This window comes from Aulonocara sp. 'chitande type north' Nkhata Bay, linkage group LG15, assembly GCF_057382095.1.
Source record: "Aulonocara sp. 'chitande type north' Nkhata Bay isolate Kocher_YH1m ecotype deep benthic linkage group LG15, A_spYH_male_GT1.1, whole genome shotgun sequence".
Classification (NCBI taxonomy): Eukaryota; Metazoa; Chordata; class Actinopteri; order Cichliformes; family Cichlidae; genus Aulonocara; species Aulonocara sp. 'chitande type north' Nkhata Bay.
This window is the reverse complement of record NC_141358.1, coordinates 38,524,439-38,534,588: the sequence shown is the minus strand read 5'-3', so window position 1 is coordinate 38,534,588 and position 10,150 is coordinate 38,524,439. Positions and strand designations below refer to the sequence as shown.

General features: G+C 39.6%; 1 pseudogene; it reads right to left on the bottom strand.

Annotated features, from left to right (window-relative positions):
* Positions 1 to 2,126: 2,126 nt before the first annotated feature.
* LOC147313608 (5-hydroxytryptamine receptor 3A-like) lies at positions 2,127 to 5,371 on the bottom strand (annotated as a pseudogene).
* Positions 5,372 to 10,150: the final 4,779 nt, after the last annotated feature.

Sequence of the window (10,150 nt, the reverse complement as noted above, 5' to 3'; positions counted from 1 at the left end):
ATATTTGAGATTTAGATTGTTACACTAATAACAGATATAAACAGAGAGAGGACTTCTTCTCTGAGGAATTTGTGGGGGATGGTCTGCCTGGACTCTTGATGGCACCAGAAGGTACAAAACTGGCTGACTCTCCTACACCAAAACAGGGCTGTAATATCTGGTGTTAGGAAATGGAATTGACTCTCTCCTCTTCTCTAACTGTACATGCCTGACCAGAGGACAAGAAGGGGTTGCCATGGTAATGGTAGTGATGCCTGGAATAGGGTCATCTCCATGTAAGGAAATGTCCAGAGAGGTGCAGAAGAAGAAACATGAGCCGATATCAGACCACCCTCAACTGATTCTACTAATCATGTTCACGTTGTGTTTCTGTGAGCCCACCAATAGAAGTGTTTGCTGCCTGTGTGTGGCTGGTTGTCTCTGAGTCAGAGAGACAGAGGTCCATTGCGCCGTGTAAAACTAATCTGAAATTCTAACCGTTTGATAATAAATTGTGAAAACGTATAATCTGAGCATATTTGTTTTCTCTCATGAAAAAACTCTCACTTGCATTTTTTACATTTTTTAATTTTTTTTGCTACTTAGGTCTTTATGAGCTAATAATGCTTCAGTTCTAGTTCTCAAGATCTTACAAAAACATAAAATATACACGGATTGTAATCTTTGAATAGTTGCTGATGGGACTTACAATTCATTGATTACAATGTCTGGTACCCAGAGATTTGTTCGTGGAACTTAAATCCGACTACAGCCGCACTGTTCTGGGTCCCACTTGGTAAATTCGTTTCCCCATTCCTACAACAGAAATTATGCAGAAAACATGAAACCTGTTGGTTATGTTAGAATTTATTTATTTTTTTTATCTTTAATCATTATTAACCCCATTATTTTATATTTCACAATTAGCTCATAATTTCGATCACACATTTATGCTTTATCTGACATCACACATTCAAATCTGATTTGGATTTAGACTGTTGGACTGTGATGCTAACAGACACAAGACAGAAGACCCGTCTTGAGGATTTGGGTGTGGGTTGTGAAACCTAAAAGAAAACAACTGTATAAATCATGGTCTAAATCTACCTCTGCTAGCCTAGCCAGAGGACAAGAGATGTTTGCTCCATACAGGGTGGAAGATGACCTGAGGGATGGACCCAAGCCAAAGGGAGGACCAAGTCTAAAACCGTGGTACACCCTCAACTGTTTCAACCAATCACATTAACATTGTGTTTTTATGACACACAGTAAAAGCGTATGCAACCTGGGTGTGGTGCTCTTTGTTCATTTCAGTCTCCTGTAAGAGACATAGCACTGTTTTTAACTTAAACCTTTAACCCTTAATAAATTTAACAAAATATACTTTGAGCATATTTGTCTTCTGTCTCATAAAATGAACCAGACAGTTACCATTTCAAACCTCAGATGTTTTCATATGAAAAGAAACTCCAGAGACTAAAGAGCCGGGCACCGTCTTTCATCATTTTAATGTGTTATTGTACGGTCTTTACCTTACAACTTGAGGCAACAATTGTTGTGATTTGGGGCTATATATATAAAACTGAATTGAATTGAATTTAACTGAAAGTAACTAATGGGTTTGACCTTCTGCTGTACAGAATTTCTTTTAATGACAAAACTTACACTCTGATCTATAAAAACATTTTTATGGATAGCATGGATAGAAATCAACATTATTGATTCAGAATTTACTATGAGGTACTTAAAAATATCTTGCCAGAGAAATGTTTTTAGAAGTTGGGCTTTCTTATCCTGAAAGAAAAGATTAATTTTATGCTCTTTATCTTGTACAGTATGTAAAAGTATGGCTTAAGTGTCTCCAGCATTGAAGATGTAGTTGAGCTGTACTGAGCTGCAAAGGAAAGGTAAGATGGCGCCGCCATTGCGTGCAATAGGTTGGCAGCCTTATCATGAAATTTCCCCTTGTGGGACTAATAAAGGTATTTTATCTTATCTTAAGTCCAGTTAACTGTCAAAATCCAAAAATGTCACACTATCCTTTGATAGGTGTTATAATCTGGCTCTTTGACATCGATTTTGCAATTTTGAATTAATAATATAAGAAACATAAATAAATGTGTATTAGCATGTTATACGAACTTTAGTTACCATGCATGAGCAGCGAGATGAAGATGAATAGAAGCTTCGAAGGCTTGACTTTCTGCGGGATTCAGCTGGATCCACTCCTCCGAGCCTTGGTTCTCTTTCTGCTGCTGCTTGACCTGCAGGTGGATGTCCTGGAGGTCCTTGCCCACTTTCTTTAGTTCCCGCACAGCCCTGTCCTTCACTGCTGGCCCCATTGTTTCTTGAGGCTTCATTATTCAGATGGCAGTTGTGGTCTTAAGGTCAACTTCTAAGTTAATTCAGGAAAAATATTTTTTAGCTTTAGTTTTTCAGTGTGATTCTCTTCTTTTACAACTTTTCATGACAAAATAAATGAGTTTCAACTACTCCGTGAATTCAGTTGTTTTTGTTAAAATATAAACTACATACCTGAAGCTCCTGATCTCTTATTCAATCGAGCTGTACAGACAAGAAAACCCAGAAACTGCAGAACGAGGACTCAGCTCCAGCGAGGGACAAGAGAGAAGTCAGCAGACCCACACAGCAGGTTGGCGATGAGGTTTATTTCCAGCAGACTGGCCACCATCAGAGCCAGGCAGATGGAGAAGAACACGGCTACAGAGAGACAACGGTCTGTGTTGAGACCCAGAAACAAAGGTTTACAATTTCACAGTCTAATCAACTAAATATATGTAAACTACAATAAACACTTTTAGTAATTTTGCCCTTGAGCCACATTAATTGTCCTACATGCTCATGAAGGAAGAGCAATACATGCTGTAGGCATTAAGTGTAGACGTTACAAGCAAGGTTTCTATTTTTTATCTACACTCAATTTTTTTAGACACTCTTGTAAGAATGTAATTTTAAGAAATCACTGTAGACTTTTTGTTGAGTGTCACTGACTTATGAGGGGTGTGGTGTTTCCAGTGACTGGCAGCAGGTCATTCATGATGAGCGGGAAGACAGTGTAGCCGAGGCTGAGGGTCATCTTGAAAGCATACCTGTTCACGGTCTGTGGAGGCAGCAGGAAGCTAAAGAGGTCAACTGCGATGAGAAACCTTGGGTGCAAGAGGTTTACCATATACATAATGGCCCGGCGCTTCAATCTGAGCTGTGGAAAGAATGAAAAGAAGAGATGAGAGGCGTCCTTAAGCTGTCTTGTCATTACCTGTACATGTATCTTCACTATATAACTGTATAATTCTGGTTTTAATTGAATTCATATTTTTAGGTGTGTTTGACTTATACAAGAAAAACTTTTTAAAAATGAAAATAAATTTCCAATATAAATTTGCTTACTTTTGACTCTGACTATTTATAGTAGTTTATAGTTACAATCAACTTACATAAAATTCAAGCTCATTAACACATAAACCATCACTGCCAGTATCATTCTCTGTTTTTTTATCCAAGGTGATATCCAGTAGCTCCCATTCACCGATGGTAGAGTCTGTATGTCACAGGGGAAGGTGTAGATATCAAGGTTACAGGAACTGACAACTTTGACAGGCTGAGCATCATCCACTTTACTGTTGCTATGCAGGTAGGGAGTAGGTGGTGTTTTGTTTTCCTCCATACTGCGAGACCAGATCAAATGTGTGAAGTGAGAGAATGGCACCCAAAGATTTAAAGTATACAATTATATTTATTCATTTACCTATTAACCTAAGCTTAACAGGTCTAAATACTGGAAAGATTTTTATGATAATAGTTGACAGTAAGGAAAACACAGGTTATCTCCACATCTCTCCTTTTAAAGAAAAGTTTTCTGAAGACTCAAAATACTCGTGCAGAATTATGCACAATTGTTTACCAAAACCTAGTGTACAGTAGTTTTAATAAATTATATCCCTATTCAAAGAATTAATAAACAATTAAACAAACTATTTATTTATTTAGAGGTTATCTCAACATTTCTCCTGTTCTTTGGAAAATACTTGTGCAGTTTGATGAGCTTTTGTATGATGATACTTACAACTCAGTGATTACAATATCTGGAAGCCAGAATTTGGTTCTGGGGAGATGCAGGAGGTCAGTACCAAACTGAACTTTGTCCCAACTGATGAACTCTTTCATCCAGGACTAAAATAATAAAATTGGTGTCAGCACAAAGAGCAGGTCTGAGTAGTCATCACATTTACAAAATATAAATCTAAACCCTTAAATCACTTTATGGGACTTATAGGACTATCATACTACTTTACATATCGTAGCTAAATAAGTATTTGGATAGATTTTGGTTCTGGACATTACCACAATGAATTTAAAATGAAACAACTCAGATGCATGTGAAGTGCAGTTTTTCAGCTTTAATTCAGTGGAACTGAACTAAGAATTTTTAAACATAATCTCTTCATTTCAGGGCCTCAAAAGTCATTGGACAAATTAAATAACTGAACATAAAACATTCATTTCCAATACTTGGTTGAAAACCCGTTGCTGGCAATGACGGTCTGAAGTGTTGAACTCATGAATATCACCAGGGTTTCCTCCTTTTTAATGCTCTGTCAGGCCATTAGGCTTTCAGTTACTGTTTTTTTTTTTGTGGGCCTGTCTTTAACAGGTGAAATGCTCACTTGGGTTAAGATCAGGTGACTGACTTGGACATTCAAAAATATTCCACTTCTTTGCTTTAATAAACTTCTGGGTTTCTTAGGCTGCATGTTTTGGGTCATTGTCCATCTGTACTATGAAACACCGCCCAATCGGTTTGAATGCATTAAGCCAAAATCGAGCAGACATTATGTCTCTGAACACCTCATAATTCATTTGGCAGTTTCTGTCCTGTGTCACATCATCAGTAAATACTAGTGTCCCAGCGCCACTGGCAGCCATGCACGCTAGTGCCATCACACTGCCTCCGCTGTATTTTACAGATGATGTGGTGATGATGTGCTTTGCATCATGAGCTGTTCCACGGCTTCTCCGTACTTTTTTCTTGCCATAATTCTGGTAGAGGTTGATCTTGGTTTCATCTGTCCAAAGATTTTTATCCCAGAAGCTTGCTGGCCTTTTTTAGATGTTCAAAAAATGTTCAAAGTCCAATACTTCCAGTACTTTCATGCAGTCTTAAGGTAGACTTGGATATCGCACAGTTGGCTATTGTGGAGGGGTTTCTCTTGACCATGGAAATGCAAGCACCACACCTGAGATCAACTCCAGGAAAACAATAACAATGTGTGTTTTAAAGTCTATTTAGAACATAACATTCAAATTCAAAGAACACACATTTCACACATAAAGACAGAAAACCATTCACACTCACATTCAAGGCTTTGGCCATGTTTGCGAACATATGTAATATTTATTTATAAAATCATGAAGCTTTTCTCTCAGTAATTTGTCTACACTTGAAGAGTTTTAGAAAGCAGTTCTGGAAAATGTTGCGGCCTGTATATACTCTCATTAAATTATATATCAAGCTCATCTTCAAAGAGGTGAACATACCACTCCTAGAATCCCACACAGCATGAGGAAAGGGCCGACATGGGGCATATGTCACTTACTTCAAAGACTGGAGACAGACAGTCCAGCAGTGCAGGTTGGTTTGGCACAGAACAGTTCACCATGTAAGCACTGCACAGAACTGATGAAACAGTTGAACAATAATATTGAGTCTAATTATGTTCCCATGCATGTTGTCTTTTTTTGTCCATGCTGCTAAACTAATTTCTCCTTGTGAGAAAATAAAGTATTGAATTGAATTTTCACCAACTGGTTAAACAGAAATTTATATATATATATAACGATCATGGTTGGCTTGATGATGGAAGGACCCCGTATAATTAAAAGGAAGTATAATCAAGATGTTTTATTAATAATAGCTAGCAGTAAAACATTGCATTAAAGTAACAGATGCACTATTGCTATTAGTTATTATGTACATTACCTATTAGTTACACTTCATAACATAAAGACCAGAAGATTCCTTTTCATGACTTCAGAGTCTGCAGCTTTTCTGGGAAACCAGCTCCAAATTTCCAGCCTTCATGGCCAAGATATACATATTCTCATTAAACAAAGCGCGATGAGGACAAACCACGGGCAAATGATGTGGAGCAGGGTAAACTAAAGGCAGAGCGACTGCTTTGGCTGTATGTGTTTTGAAACAAAGTGCAGATAAACCACAGGTAATGTAATGTACCTCAGTGTGTGACTCAAAAAATGGTGAAGACTGACCACAGCAACGTCAGTATCACACCGGCTGATCAAAAGCAAATAAGAGTAACCTGTGAGAAACAGGTGGTGGTTGGTTTCAAAACCTTCTACTAGCCAAGCTATTTATCATTTTATATAACATGTTTATTGAAAAAGTTTTTTTGTCTACTATTTTTTCAGACTTGGTTTAAGTTATATACAATAACAATGCATGCATACTTCTTAATATTAATTTGCTCAGGAACAAATAAAACAGCGAAATAAACTTAACCCAACAGATATAAGTGAATTGTGTCTGGTGGCAGTCAGTGTTTATGTAAGCTGAAAATAAATAATTAAATAAATAACTGAATAACTAATTAAATGTGTCATTAATGAATTAATTAAATTGGGAAATAAATGAATCATTTCATAAATGTTTTAAATGAAATTGCCTGATTTTTAGTTAACTATTTATATATTTATTTTTGTCTATTTTAATTTATTAATCACAAATGTAATTAATGGTCTAATGATGTATTTATTGAATTCATTTTGGCACTTGTGGCCAAACCAACCAGGGTGGGCTCGTTTGGCTTACAGCAGTTCGCCTTGCAAGCAATGCAAAGTGCTGATGAGACAGTACAATAATATTGAGTCAAACTATGTTGCAGCATTTGGTTTGCAATATGAGTTTCACAATAAAACAATTTCAACAATCTCGTACTTCTTAGAAATAATTTGGAATTTAATGAATTTTTATTTCCAATTACAGCTCAGTCCAGAAAAAATGAAATATTCCAGGCAAAACCTCCCACAATTCTTCTGCAGTGATGTGAAAAACTCATTGCTAGATACCATAAATGTTTACTCATCATAATTGTTTTTAAAGTTTTAAACCATGAATTGGTTTTGGTGCAAAAGTGGGGCCTTCCTCTGGTTCCTGTCTTCTGTTTCCACCCACCTGGTGTAATCACACACCTGTTCTTGATATTCTTGTTTGTGGCCAATACTTTTACTGAAGTTTATGTTGACAAAGGGTTCATTATGCAAAATTTTTCAACACAGTCCTCTTGGCTGACATCTGGTGGCCAAAAATATAAATAACAGCTTGAATCTACAACTTGAAATAAACTGCTTCATTATGATTAGTGATGGATACCGGTGTGGCACCGGTTCTGACATAAACGGTAGTAACCAGACTGAAAAGCAGCGCACATTTCGGTGCTTTATTTCTGTGCATTTTTTTCTTGAGATGTCATACACTTTGGATTCTAGCCAATCATTTTACCTTTCCAAGGATAGTAGGCGGGCCCAGGTACGTACGTTCTTTTAGAGCAGAGCTACAGATTAAAAACGCCCAAGGCCAAGCGGTCAAAAGTGTGGCTGTACTTCACAACAAAAGATGCAAACTCAGCAGCCTGCAAGAAGTGCTTTAAGGTGATACTATGCAAAGGATGTAACACCTCGAATCTGATGAAACACCTGGTGTGTTTTTTTAAAAGCCAAGAAATGGTAAATGGCCTGTATTTGTATAGCGCTTTACTAGTCCCTAAGGACCCCAAAGCACTTTAAACAACCAGTCATCCACCCATTCACACACTGGTGAAGGCAAGCTACATTGTAGCCACAGCCACCCAGGGGCACACTGACAGAGGGGAGGCTGCCGGACACTGGCGCCACCGGGCCCTCTGACCACCACCAGTAGGCAACGGGTGAAGTGTCTTGCCCAAGGACACAACGACCAAGACTGTCCAAGCCGGGGCTCGAACCGGCAACCTTCCGATTACAAGGCGAACTCCCAACTCTTGAGCCACGATCGCCCCTTTGCACCATGTTTGATAGCTTGCTGAAAGACCTCACACCGAGCACATCTACTGCGGGTGTGGTGCCTGTTATTGTGGTGTAATTGCATTGTACAGTAGATGTTAATGCAGCCGGTAAGTGTAGTTAGGCTGACGGCAGCTAGAGGGCGAGACCGGTATGTTTTGAATAGAATGTTATGTTATGTGGGGAGAAGAATTGTACAGTGGACCTGCGTACAATTGAATAACACAACAGAAGTCCTGTACTGATCCATATAACCTCGACTGAACGAACCTGTGTCTGGTGGAGCTTGCGTAAAAACGAGGGGGAGAATGTGGCGGATGAGACTGCACAGAGAGCACCGGCGGGGCCGAGTGCGACATTCAGCATCCAGCCACCGGAGTCCTTCGACTTTTCAAAACCGCAAGAGTCCAAATGGATACGGAGGTTCGAGAGATTCCATCTCACCAGTAATTTGAACGTCAGTTCGGAGGAGAACCAAGTCAACACGTTGATTTACTGCATGGGAGACGAGGAGGACGATGTGCTTTGCGGTCTGAGTTTAACAGCTGAGCAAAGGACAACATATGAGGGGGTACATGATGGTTTCCAGGCTTTTTTCATTGTGAAGAAGAATGTGATCTACGAGCGTAAATGAGACAGTGGATGCTTTTGTGACTGCACTGTATGTGCTAGCAGAACATTGCAACTATGGAGTGCTACATGATGAGCTGATACGTGACAGGCTCATTTTGGTCTCACGGACAAACGGCTGTCAGAATGCATGCAGCTTGACCCAGATTTGACTTTGCAGAAGGCTATCAACATGGCGAGGCAAAGTGAAGAGGTAAAGCGACAACAATCCTCCTTACGAGCTGACTCTAGAGCTGTGGCTAGCGATGCTAAGTCTGTAGATAGAGTGCACAAAATCAGTCGTAAGCCTGTTAGAACCGAACCTCTCCAGGCTGATAGTCGTCAAGCTAAAACACGTGGATTCCGAGAAGACGGCAAAAAAGGGCCAACCTGTCAGAAATGTGGTGGCGCTCCATCCCATTCAAAGCAGGATTGTCCAGCGAATGAAGGGAAATGCCATGCATGTGGGGAAAAAGGACATTACAGGAGCATATGCAGGGCACCCAAAACCGTGCATGAGGTTGAAGAGGATGAACGTGGTTTGTTCCTAGGCATTTGTTAAGTGTGAGGGTGAGCCGTGGACTGTCGGCTTAAGCATAAACAACAAGAACGTGTCAATTAAAATTGATACGGGCGCTGATGTGACAGTCCTACCCCTTAAGGTGTGTCATGGTGCTGGGTCGTTGACCCAGCGTTTTGTGTTTCATATTATTATTGTCTTCTGTTCTAGTTTATTCTGATGTTGGTATTCTGTGTCCTCCCCTTGTGCCCTGTTCGTGTTGTGGATTTCCTGTTTTATTTTGAAGGTCTGTGTTTGTTGTCACTGTGTTCAGCTTGTATCCTCAGGTCGTCTGTGCTCCCACCTGTATGTCATTTCCTGGTCTCCTTGTTTGTGTGTATATATAGTGGGTGTTGGCCTGTGCTCATTGTCGGCTTGTCTGTGTTCCATGGTGTTTCGTTCCTCTCTCTGCCCCGCACCCCGTTTCTTATGTTCTCAGGTTTGTTATTTGGTTTTCCCAGTTTAGGTTTCTTTAGTCATTTGTCATTTGTCACTGCCAGTTCCGTCACCCCATTACTTGTAAATAAACATCACTTGCATTATCAGTCAACTGCCTGCATTTTGGGTCCTTTTCCTCCAACACCATGCGGCTTGCCTCGGCAGCTGTGACAGTACGAGCCGACCAAACATGGACCCAGCGGCATCCGCACCTTCCGAGGAGCTTCGGGCTTAAATTGACTCTGTTTCGAGGTTGGTTAACCTGTGGCTCGAACCTGAGGGAGAAGGATTTCACCGCACTGTGGAAGCCAGGCTACTAGAGGTGGGAATCACCATACATCCCACGATACGATATTATCACAATACTTAATGCACGATACGATATTATTGAAATTTTTTTTTATATTTTGCGATATTCAGATTCTGTACATAAAGGTAAACTTTATCAATATTCACTTTATCTAATATCAAAGTCTCACACTCAGTCTT